The following is a 10,294-nucleotide window of genomic DNA, read 5'->3' as shown; positions in this document are numbered from 1 at the left end:
CCCCCCCCCCCCCTTGTGTTTCACTGACAAATAGACAAACTCGGGCCAGGGTTAAAAACCCCGCAAAATTGATGTGAAATTATTTATTTTGGACCAAAGGCACTGTTTGTCAGGAGCTGTGGAGGCTTTTGCTGCTGTTGGCCATAGAAATGAACCTCTGGGCAGCTTGGCCCATCCCCTGGCAGCTCTGGAGCTCAGACAGCAGCCTCGGGGCTGCTGGGGGCCGTGGGCAGCACAAACCCAACCATCCGGAGACTGCGATCCCTGTTACTCACTTGTCCTTTGGCACCACTGCCACGTGCCTCTGACACTCATTGTCTCCGTCCCACAGCTTGCTCATGCTCGCGAGGATGAGGAGGAGCGAGGTGGCATCACCACCTTCCAGGGCTATGTGATAATTTGCTGTTCAGGCACGCTGTGAGGTTTCCACGGCCCGCAGCTGTCTAACCAATTTTAGCACTGCTTTACCTCCCTCCTACTTTTCTTTTGTCACTTTGCATGAAGAGCATAACTTAGACAGCAAGGAAAAGTCACCCTTTGTTTCACGGTTCTGTATGCTACAAGCAACATCTGAGCAGTCAGACTGTGATGAAAACGTCCCTCTCCCACATTGGTGAGAGGAAAGTCAAAGCTGTTGAGCTGACCTCCCTCTGCTCCCAGACCCAACAAGGCTCAAGGGCCCTCAAGGCAGTGCAAAGCAGAGACATGACTCCATAGACTTTCCACTGTTCCCTAACACCTGGGTGCACGCTCTTCCCTCGGGATTAGCATGGGCACACTACCTCCACATCAGCGCTAAGCTGCCCCATGTTTGCTCTGAGGTGAGCACGCACGTGGGCAGTTAGTGCAGAAGAGCAGAGGCATACCTCAGCATACGTCAGGAACGTTTCTGCGGGTACATTGAAAACCAGACCAAGACCACTCCAGCCTGGGTATGTCCTCAACCCACCCAAGAGCACATCAGCCACCTGCTGCAGGAGGCGGCACCAGCTTTATTCACCTCCCAGCTTTCCCAGTTCACCTAGCAGTTCCCTGGTGCTTCATGTGCCTGATACAACCCTCACCGGGGGACCCCAGCTCCAGCTTTCTTGCTTGCTCTGCTTTTGCTCTGCTTCCTTGTCCTTTTCCTTCTCCCTCTCTCCCATGCTAGTTTAAGCAACTCTGCTGCCTGTCTTCTCCTCTGCAGCTGGGTGCCTTACAGCTGCTCCTTAATTAGCACCTCGATTAACTCCTTCTTTGCCACATCAGTCTGCTCCATGTCTCCCACACAGTGGGGAAGCCTCCTGGACCTTGCGGGGTGACAGCGATCGTAGCAGTAGTACCAGCGAGCAGTGTATCCCTTTGCAATGTGATTTTTGGGCTCCTTCAGCAGCTGAATTGAACCTAATCTGAATGTCGCAGCTATATACTCGCAATTTAGCAAGGGGGTTTGAGAGTTGAGAGTTACCATCCCATGCTAGCGCCTGGTCAGGTATACAGTACATGTCAGGTACAACGCTTCCTATTGAGACTTTCCATATAGATATATTGACAGAGAACAAGGGAACATGCCAAAGTGAAAACGTATCTCTTACTGAGTTTCAAGTCCTCTAAAGAGTTAACTTTTTCTTCCTCTATCTCTCCCACTGTAGAGCAGGTTTATATAGAGCTTTTCCCTAGAAGCAGGCATAGTAACTGGGAATCACGTTGTCAGTAAGACAAGTCCTGAAACAAAGTGTGCAATCCTTATTCACAAATACAGTCTGGCCAAAAACATGGAATAAATGCTAAGCATAGTTGTTTGGTGAGGTGCAAGTGCAAAAGTAGCTCCCTGCCAACAGGATTTTCCACCTCAGACTACTTCAAATACTACAGCACCAATAAAATTAACAAATATAAAACCTTGTAAATTGCTTTTAAAAGTTTATTCATCCTCTGAAGTAGGAGCTGTGCACAGTATTTGCTTGCAAAGTATCCAGAGGAGAATGTGGGCAGCAGACTGTCTCACTCCAACTGTGATGGCTCCCAGAGCTCAGGTGGGGAGACTGCCTGGAAGAGGTACAGGCAAGAGCACGGATGGCAGGCACCACTCTTTCCTTCCTTCTGCTCTAAGACATGAAAGCAGGCAACTAGGAAGAACAAGAAATGGAGTAACTCCAAGGCAAGATGCAGGTTATTTTCAGTGACTGCTTCCTTACTCCTCCCCTCTCTCAAGAAGCTATCAGAAGAGACATCTCACCATGAGTTTATTTGCAGACATGTATTTCAATTCCTTTATGAAACATTATCGCTTACTGCCTTTCTTGTAGCTGAAATTGTTTTCATTTTTAAAGAAACAGCTGTATTTTTCTTTTTCAGTAGCTGTCAAAAGATAGATAACCAGATAAAAAATATTCTCATGATACTGTTTTTTCTTTTTCCAAGAAGCCTAGTAGATGAAAGTTAATCTGAGAATAATATCCAACACTTCACTTCATGTAAAAAATCTACAAGACACAGTATTCATAAGCTAAATGGTGAGTTAGTAGCTGTGGCATCAGCCCTAAATATGGACTACTTGAACTTACCATGTTGCTGGTGAGTACCACAGTGAAGTACAGAAATGGGTAAGATCTAGACATGGTTAAGTGCAAAGTGCCTTTTTCTAAGTACAGCATTCAAAAGAAAAGTTGTTATAAGGACACAATTTCCTTTATTGTAAATACAGACAATTATTTAGGAATAACTTTTTATCCAAAACGATAGTTAGCTCCCCTGGGTTCACTCAGGAGTACTGGGTTGCCAGCCTTGCCTGGCCGATGGGATCCCCTATTTCACTTTTCAGCCAGTTGGTGAAAGGCTGCTGACTCTGGGACCTGTGGAGGTGCATCTCAGACCCGTCAGGAGCCTTTTGACTTCTGAAATCTCAGCACCCATGACACTTTGGTCTCATCTTGGGGACTGAAGAATAAACAATGGATGGGCATCTTCCTACGTTTTTGTCTGACACGTGTGACTTTTTGACTTCATTTTAACTTGGTTTTCTTACTTCAGGACCTGTTTGAAACCAAGGAAAAGATGTGAGATAGAGACCACCTACTGGATCTCATTCTCCTCTTATGTAAGCCTGTTAAAAACAGTAATAGCCCCATTAAAGTGAATAGATTTGTATCAGAATAAAAACAGTGTGAGCAGCAAGAGAATTGACTGCTTTGGGTATAAATTCATGAAAGTCATTTGAAGGCTCTCTGGGAGCATAATTAGAAACATGGAGTCCTGGGACGTCTTCCTTTCTTTTTAATCCAAAACTACTTTTAAAAGCTGCTGTCAGCTTGAAAAAGTAGTTATTAAAAGAGAAACAACTCCAGACAGTTTGGGGAACAATGCATCCTACTAAGTTTCTCTGCAAACTGTAGGGTTTGGGCTTCCCACGCCCCCCCCCCCCCTCTCCATCTCCCCCCCCCCGGCCTATGCATGATTGCTGGGCAAAAGACCCATTTAATCAATAGGGAACAAGACACAGGCTGATTCTAGAACACAAAGGGATGTCAAAAGAGTGAAATGGAAGTAGCCCTTTAATCTCTCTCATGGTAATTTCATTCAAAGCTAAAGATACTTTTGCTTTTTAGAGCAATGCTACCTGCAAAATTTTCAGATGGAGGTATGCTTTTAAAGTTCATATGATCCCTTTAAGCACTGGCAATACTTAAGAGTACATGAGAGAGCCTGGTGAGAGCTTGTTCCCATTGCATTATCTAGGGACGATAAATCAAGCATAGAAAGGAAACCTAATTTATCCAAGATGTTATTTTCAAAGGCTTCTCTGCCTTGATAAATAATATTTTCCTTTGAGAAGAGCAATAGGGAAGGAAGTACAAAGAGCAGCTACTGGTCATGTGTTAAGTTGCTGGAGGGTGCTCAGACAGCAGAACGATAGACACACTGAAAGCTATTAAAAGGTAGCTAAGCTTGATGTTTTTCTGTGTCTGAAAGCCAGCTTTTCCTTCACCTTCTCCCATAGAGCTTGCACGGTGATATGTAAGTGGACTCAACCTCCTTTTAGTGCTCTCTCCAAGGGGAATGCATATTTTCTCTGTTTCCTATCCTAGAAAGGTTAATGTTGAAGTTTTAGAGAAAAGCTCTAAGTTGAAGGTGTTTTTCTTCAATCTTTAACTCTGAGGTTTCTCAGAATCCTGGAGGTGGTGTATTTGGCTTTCAGGAACCTGGTACAGGATCAGAAATACTGCATTCATCGAGTTTACATACCAGTAATGGTATTGGCAAAATAAGACCAGTTGTGTCCTCCTGCACATGGCATAAACCCTACAGCTACATGCTTCAACTCTGTCATGATTATTTATGACTTGAATCAAGTTTTGGTGGTCTGTATAATGAGCTCCAGCATCACCACTTAAGAACAGCTCTTGGCTTGTGACCTCTTAGGAATCCCTGTGGCCCAAAATCAGTAACCAAGATGTAAATCATGTGTTTTGCCAGCCATAATAGACAATATATAATGGGAAAAAATACAAGAAGAGAAGAGGGGAAAGCATGTTGGAACTGGAAGCAATTATTGCTCTTACTGTGAAGAGCTCTAATAAACTGGCTGGTCCCTAGTTTACAGAAAGTATGGCACAAGGCACTCAGAAGTCTTTTTTGTAGCTGTTAGTTACTTCTTCCACTCTGCATCTTCTCAACATGATCATCCATTCACATTTTCCTTGGGAAATGAGTACAAAATTTATGTACGAATCTTTGAAGAGTTATGGATACAAACTGTGCCTCTTTCCCTGGCATAATAGTCACTCTGACATTTGAGTAACATGAAGTCTTTTGGGACAGGAGTGTTTGTTTCAGTCCCATCAAAGGCTGGCCTCCAAGAAATGAAAAACTAAAAATATGAAATGCCAATGCAGTCATCTCCTTCGTCCCAAACCAAAGGAGATGTAAGGTAGCAGTCTAAACTGGAGATGCAGAAATTCCATGACACCCAGTGCATGGGTGGGAAGGTGGGACTGCCTGCAGTGGCTGCTTACACACCATTTCGGGGCACAGAGTGGTATAAAAGAGATGAAGGCAGTGAGTGCCCACAATTCACCATCAAGGCAATGAGGGGACAGCCTGGAAAGATGGTGGGAATTCATTCTGGGTTCCCTTGTGATAGAATCGGCTTCGCTGGCTCATGGCCATGGCAGGGAGCCCAGTGGAGAGTGGGCAGGGCAGAGCTGCATGCACTGCAGGTTTTCAACGACGGCAACTTGAGTGGGTGAACTGGTGAATAAGGGCTTTAAAAATTAGTCTAGTGTTTTTCTAATGTTTGATGATGCACAATGTGTCCTAGAGATGTGCAGTGGCGTCGGGAGCAAAGCTGAGAGGCTTTGTAGCCTCTCCCTGGGATGCAGAGGAAATGTCAAGCTGTCCTTAGCTTGGAAGTGAAAAGGTTACACTGAGTTAGGAAATCAGCACTGACTGAATGACTTTTTCTCCCCCTTAAGTCCAACAAAATGTCAAGAGCCTGCAGCACAAGGAGGGAGGCCTGGGGGAGCCTGGCTCCTGGGGGTGCCAGAGGTGGGGCCGGGACCACGGGAGAGACAAAAGGGCCCTGGGGGCAGGGGTCTGCAGGGGCACAGGGCTGGGATGCAGACCCCCTCATGCCCGGCGGCCCCCAGCTGCAGCAGAGCGAGGAGCTGAGCACACGCACCCCTGTGTCCTGAGCCTTGAGCCGGAGCTGCCTGCCCTCCTGGGAGGAGCAGGTGGAAACCCTGTGCTTTGATGTCTGTCTCCAGCTGATAAATAGGGTAGCGTAACTGAAGGAAACAGTTAGTCAGAGAGGAAAGTCAAAGGAAATAATGACTCATGACTTGGCAGCTGAGAAAGTGCCATCCGAGCCCTCTGCTTTCCTGTAGAACCGGTCCTAGCGGTTCAAATGTGAGCTCCTTTTCCCTGGTTCCTCCTGCCTCCCTGGGAGCTGCAGTCCAACGTGAGCGGCACCACCAGAAAGCTGGGGGGGCTCTTCTTCGCGGCACCACCAGAAAGCTGGGGGGGGCTCTTCTCTGAGAAGGATATGGTTGGGTGAAACACAGGCACGATGCCACCCTGAAACATGTTCCACCCTCCAAGCCTATTGCAGACTGTTATTGTTTGTCATGCTCTATGGTGATTTCAGCTTTAATAGGATTTCTAGACAGACAGAAATTAATACCAGCCTCTGGTTACCTGGACAGGGTGATCTGGTGTTGTCTTTGTGAAACTGCCTGATCTGGGACTAGCACCAGACTATATTCCAATGTAAAGTCTAACACAATAATTTCTCCTGGACGTAATAATACACCACAGAACTTGTTGATGTCAGAAAACAGACACAGGATAAACTGTCCCAAAGATGGATTTTGAAGTGCACCCACCTCCAAAACCATACCCCACGGTAGCAGCAGCAGCACTCTGCGAAGAGTCACAAACTGCACCAAAGCGGATTGGTATCACAAGTGTCACTGCTCTTTAACACAGATAGTCTTCGGTGCCAAAAATTTTTAACTTCAAAAAAAAGATATACTTAGTGTAGCTATAATTTTTTTTTACTTTTTCTATAAATGAGGTGAATTAAGTGTAATTGGAAGCATCTGCTCCTATTTTGGCACCCGATATAGCATGGTATTCTGCATCTCCTGGAAGACACTCTCCTTCTTCAACTCCCACTAGATCCAGCTAAAAATAGTCACTCTAAATCACATTCTCTCAGGCAAAAGTGCTCTTCAGCTCTCAGGATTTGGCCCTCCATGCTAAACAATGGCTACCAGCTTTCTTGCCCTGGCAGGATCCCCCCTCCAGGGGGAGGCTCCACGGGCCCCAGGAGGGTGCAGTGGAGAAGCCCCATTTTGTCCGAGCAGCACGTGCTGTCACCAGTGCCTCACCTGGGGAAAAGTTGTGGTCAATGATGGGCAAAGCCATGACATCAGGGAAAGCCATGTGGCCCTGGTGCGAGGCAGTGATGTGTTCTGACAACACTCCAAACTCCTCCAGTGGCACAACTATTGCTGTGACGGCAGCCAGGGCAGTGACACTCAGGGCCCGAAACAGCTTCCCCAAGTGCCTGGAGGAACATCTCCTCCTGCTTAACAAAGGCCAGCTTGGTCTAGTTTGATCTTCGAGCCATCTCTGCTGCATGGAGTAGCCACCTCTCCCACCATGAACATCAGCCTGGGGCTGCATCCCCTCCACCACCGGCTGGGGAGCTCCTCCAGCACTGTGCAACAGCAGTCGTGTTCGTCACGTGGGTAAAGACATTTTTACTTGTATTTACCCATCCTTGGGGCACATATTCGAGTGTCAGGTTTTTTCCCCGTTTTTGAGCTAAATATAGGCTGAACAAGCCTGGAAAATCTCGGGAGAGAAAACAGAGGAAACTTGAACAAAAGGATTTGCATAGATGGCTTGGCGCATCTGCAGAAAGTGTTGCGAGTGTTTGCTTTGTAGCCAGAAAGCATTTATTATGAGGACAGTGCATTGACCAAATAGTAGCATTTTTCTAGGGAGAGCTTTCTTCATGCCACTTTGACTTTTCATGCAGGATCCCCCAGCCCCAGCACCTGAGCCTCTGCCACACAGCCGTTCACCAGGTGTTCTGCTGTGTCTGCAGGCTGTGGAGCAGGCACAGCGCAGCCTTCAACACCCTGTTAGAGGGTGTCTCTGGGAAGGCTCTGGCTGAAGGGGTTTTAGGATCAGGTCTAAAGTCTGGCTCCATAATTACTAGCTCATATAAATAGTACTGTCACAGAAACATTTTCATATGCTTAAATCTGTACCTATATTTGATGTTATCCATTTACAAATAAGTCCCCTGAAACGGTTTTCAGTTCTCAGTTAATCCTCTGGTTTTCAATATAATGCTAAACAATACATTGTATTACACAATACAATTCATCAAGCCTTATTTTGTTTAAAATTTATCATAATGGAACCAATGCCTATTAGTATTATCTGTAATTTTGCTTGTGACAACATTTTCCTGGGAAGACTTACAACCCTCAGAGCATGACTTTTAATTGACTTTATATTCCCAGGTAGGAAATGTCACTATGACTGAGACAAGGCTGAGAATATATGGAGAAATACAGATTAATAACCTGGTAAGTATGTTGCAGTTACATTAGACACATGATTGGAAACTCAGAGAATTCAATTAAACCTAAAAACTAAAAAGAAATTTGAAGCTGTGAAGAAAGTCAGGGTATTTACTCAGATTTCTTTGTCTTATCCCACACTAATGCCAGTGGTCCTTTCTTTCAGAAAGTGCTCCAGGGTATGAAACAGTTAAACCACAAAATACCCAAGCCAGGAAATGGCAACCTCTGAAGATCTAAAAGACGATGGTAGCCCAAATATTAAGGGCATTTTTTTCTTCCGAGTGGGAATGAAACAGCTCTAATGTTGTGTCTTTCTTGCTCTGCTAAGGCTGTCCTTCTCCAGCATGAGGGCCGGGGCCAGGCCCAAGCTGGGGCGTGGGAGCCTGGCCGAGGGGTCTGAGGGGGCCGAGGGGCTGAGGGGTCTGAGGGGGCTGAGGAGCCTGAGGGGGCCGAGGAGCTGAGGGGTCTGAGGGGGTTGAGGAGGCTGAGGGGGCTGAGGAGCTGAAGGGGCTGAGGGGGCCGAGGGACAGCAGCTCCCTCGTTGATGGGCCGCAGTGGTTGGAGCTGCCTGCCGCAGGGACCTGTCACCCCTCCCTCCCTCCCTCCGGGCCCCCAGGGGAGCATGCGCAGTATTTCCTACAGGCCGTATTTAGAAATCGGAGGAGAGAAAGGATAGGAAACTTCTGGTTAAGGCTTCTGAGTAAAGAGAGGCATGCAAGAAGGGGAGTGGTATTATTGTAACGTTTGCTCCTTGGGAGAAGCAGCGATCCTCCCCCATCACCGTACGACACTGCACACCCCGCAGCCCCCTGCTCTCTGTCCCGTGACAGTGCCACGGTGCAGGGCAGAGCTGCCCCCCCAGCCGCTTGCCGCCTGCTGCCGCCCAGCCCCGACACGTCTGTGGGGCATTTCAGGCCGTTTCCATCCCCTGTTTGCGTGGGCCGCCTGCTCTGCTGGGAGCATGGGGTCTGTCAGGGCTCCAGGGACCTGTCCGCACCCTCACGCCACGAGCCGTGCTGGTGCTGATGCCGCAGGTCAGCCTGGCCACCCTCCTCCTCCACTTGTCCTAGATGAACTCCCTTTCCCTGTGCTCGCCTCACCCCGAGGCCACTGCGCGTGCCTGGTCCAAGTGTGCACAGAGCTGCCGGACGATTTCCATTCCTCCTGCACCACCGTGGGCACATCCCGCCCGTGCCCACCCACAGCCAGGGATCTGCTTCCCAGCTCCTGCTGGAGCAAAGAGCAACCTTCCCTCCTCCTCTGACACGGGGCCGAGGAAATGCAGCCTCTGGGCAGAACCACAAGCCTTCTGGGTGCCCGTGGAGGAGCTCAGGGGCACTCTCCTCCTGTCTTTGGCATCAACGTGTTGGGTCCTTGGTGTATGAGCGACACAAGGTGTGTTCAGCCCCACAGATGTAAGCACAGCTCTAGAGAGAGGCAGTTTACAAAATTACTTCTCTTGTGACACTGGCTCTCCCCAGCTCCGCACTGCCTGTGGGAGCCTGACCTGCTGAGCAGCTCAAGGACGTAAAAGGAGGAGAAGCTTGATGATGTTCCTGCCCCCCAAAGCCCCTCTGAAACAGCCATGGAGATCACGAAGTGCTCCTGCCCACTCAGACACAGCTCTCTCTTGACTCACATCCATCTTGTATTCATAAGGGCTATAAATACATCTTGTATTCTATACAAATAAGGCATGCACTGAAAATATTTATGCATTGCATTCACTTGCACAGTCGTCTGGATTCCAGCCTTGACAACAGTAAAAACTACCATTACTGCATCACATGGATGGGAGAAAATTCTGGTGTGAAAGTTAGTTTATGGTTTAGGGAGTTTGAGGAAATTGCACTTCTGCAAAGACTGCAGCACTGGCAGCTAAACCTGGCCCTTTAAGGAAATGTCCTCTAAAAGAAGGCAAGGTTTATTGGATTTTATGCTGTTGCACTTTTAGACTGTTCAAAACTCTCCCAGGAATCCTTTTAATATTCCCATCAAATTGAAATATGAGTTATGTAATTATAATTAGAGCACCATACTCTTGATAACATTCATTTCATTTCTTTAAAGACTGTTTACTTTCTAACTTGTACCTAGAAGAAATCTTAAAAACCCAAACAGTTCCCCTCTCCCCCATTAAAGCACAAAACAAAACAAGCAGCTAATTGCTCAAAACTTATTAAAGCAGTTCTTACAATAGCTGTGTTTCCATA

General features: G+C 47.3%; 1 long non-coding RNA gene across 1 annotated transcript in view; it reads left to right on the top strand.

Moving 5' to 3' along the window:
* Window positions 1-10,294, top strand: part of LOC126042692 (uncharacterized) — a 34,954-nt gene that overhangs the window by 13,257 nt on the left and 11,403 nt on the right. The window contains exons 2-3 of the long non-coding RNA XR_007507258.1: window positions 332-3,079; window positions 8,019-8,084. This is a non-coding gene — a long non-coding RNA (uncharacterized LOC126042692). The remainder of the gene's footprint in view (window positions 1-331; window positions 3,080-8,018; window positions 8,085-10,294) is intronic.

Source organism: Accipiter gentilis, chromosome 9, assembly GCF_929443795.1.
Source record: "Accipiter gentilis chromosome 9, bAccGen1.1, whole genome shotgun sequence".
Taxonomy (NCBI): Eukaryota; Metazoa; Chordata; class Aves; order Accipitriformes; family Accipitridae; genus Astur; species Astur gentilis.
The sequence above is the reverse complement of the archived record's forward strand: the minus strand, read 5'-3'. Positions and strand labels throughout refer to the sequence as shown.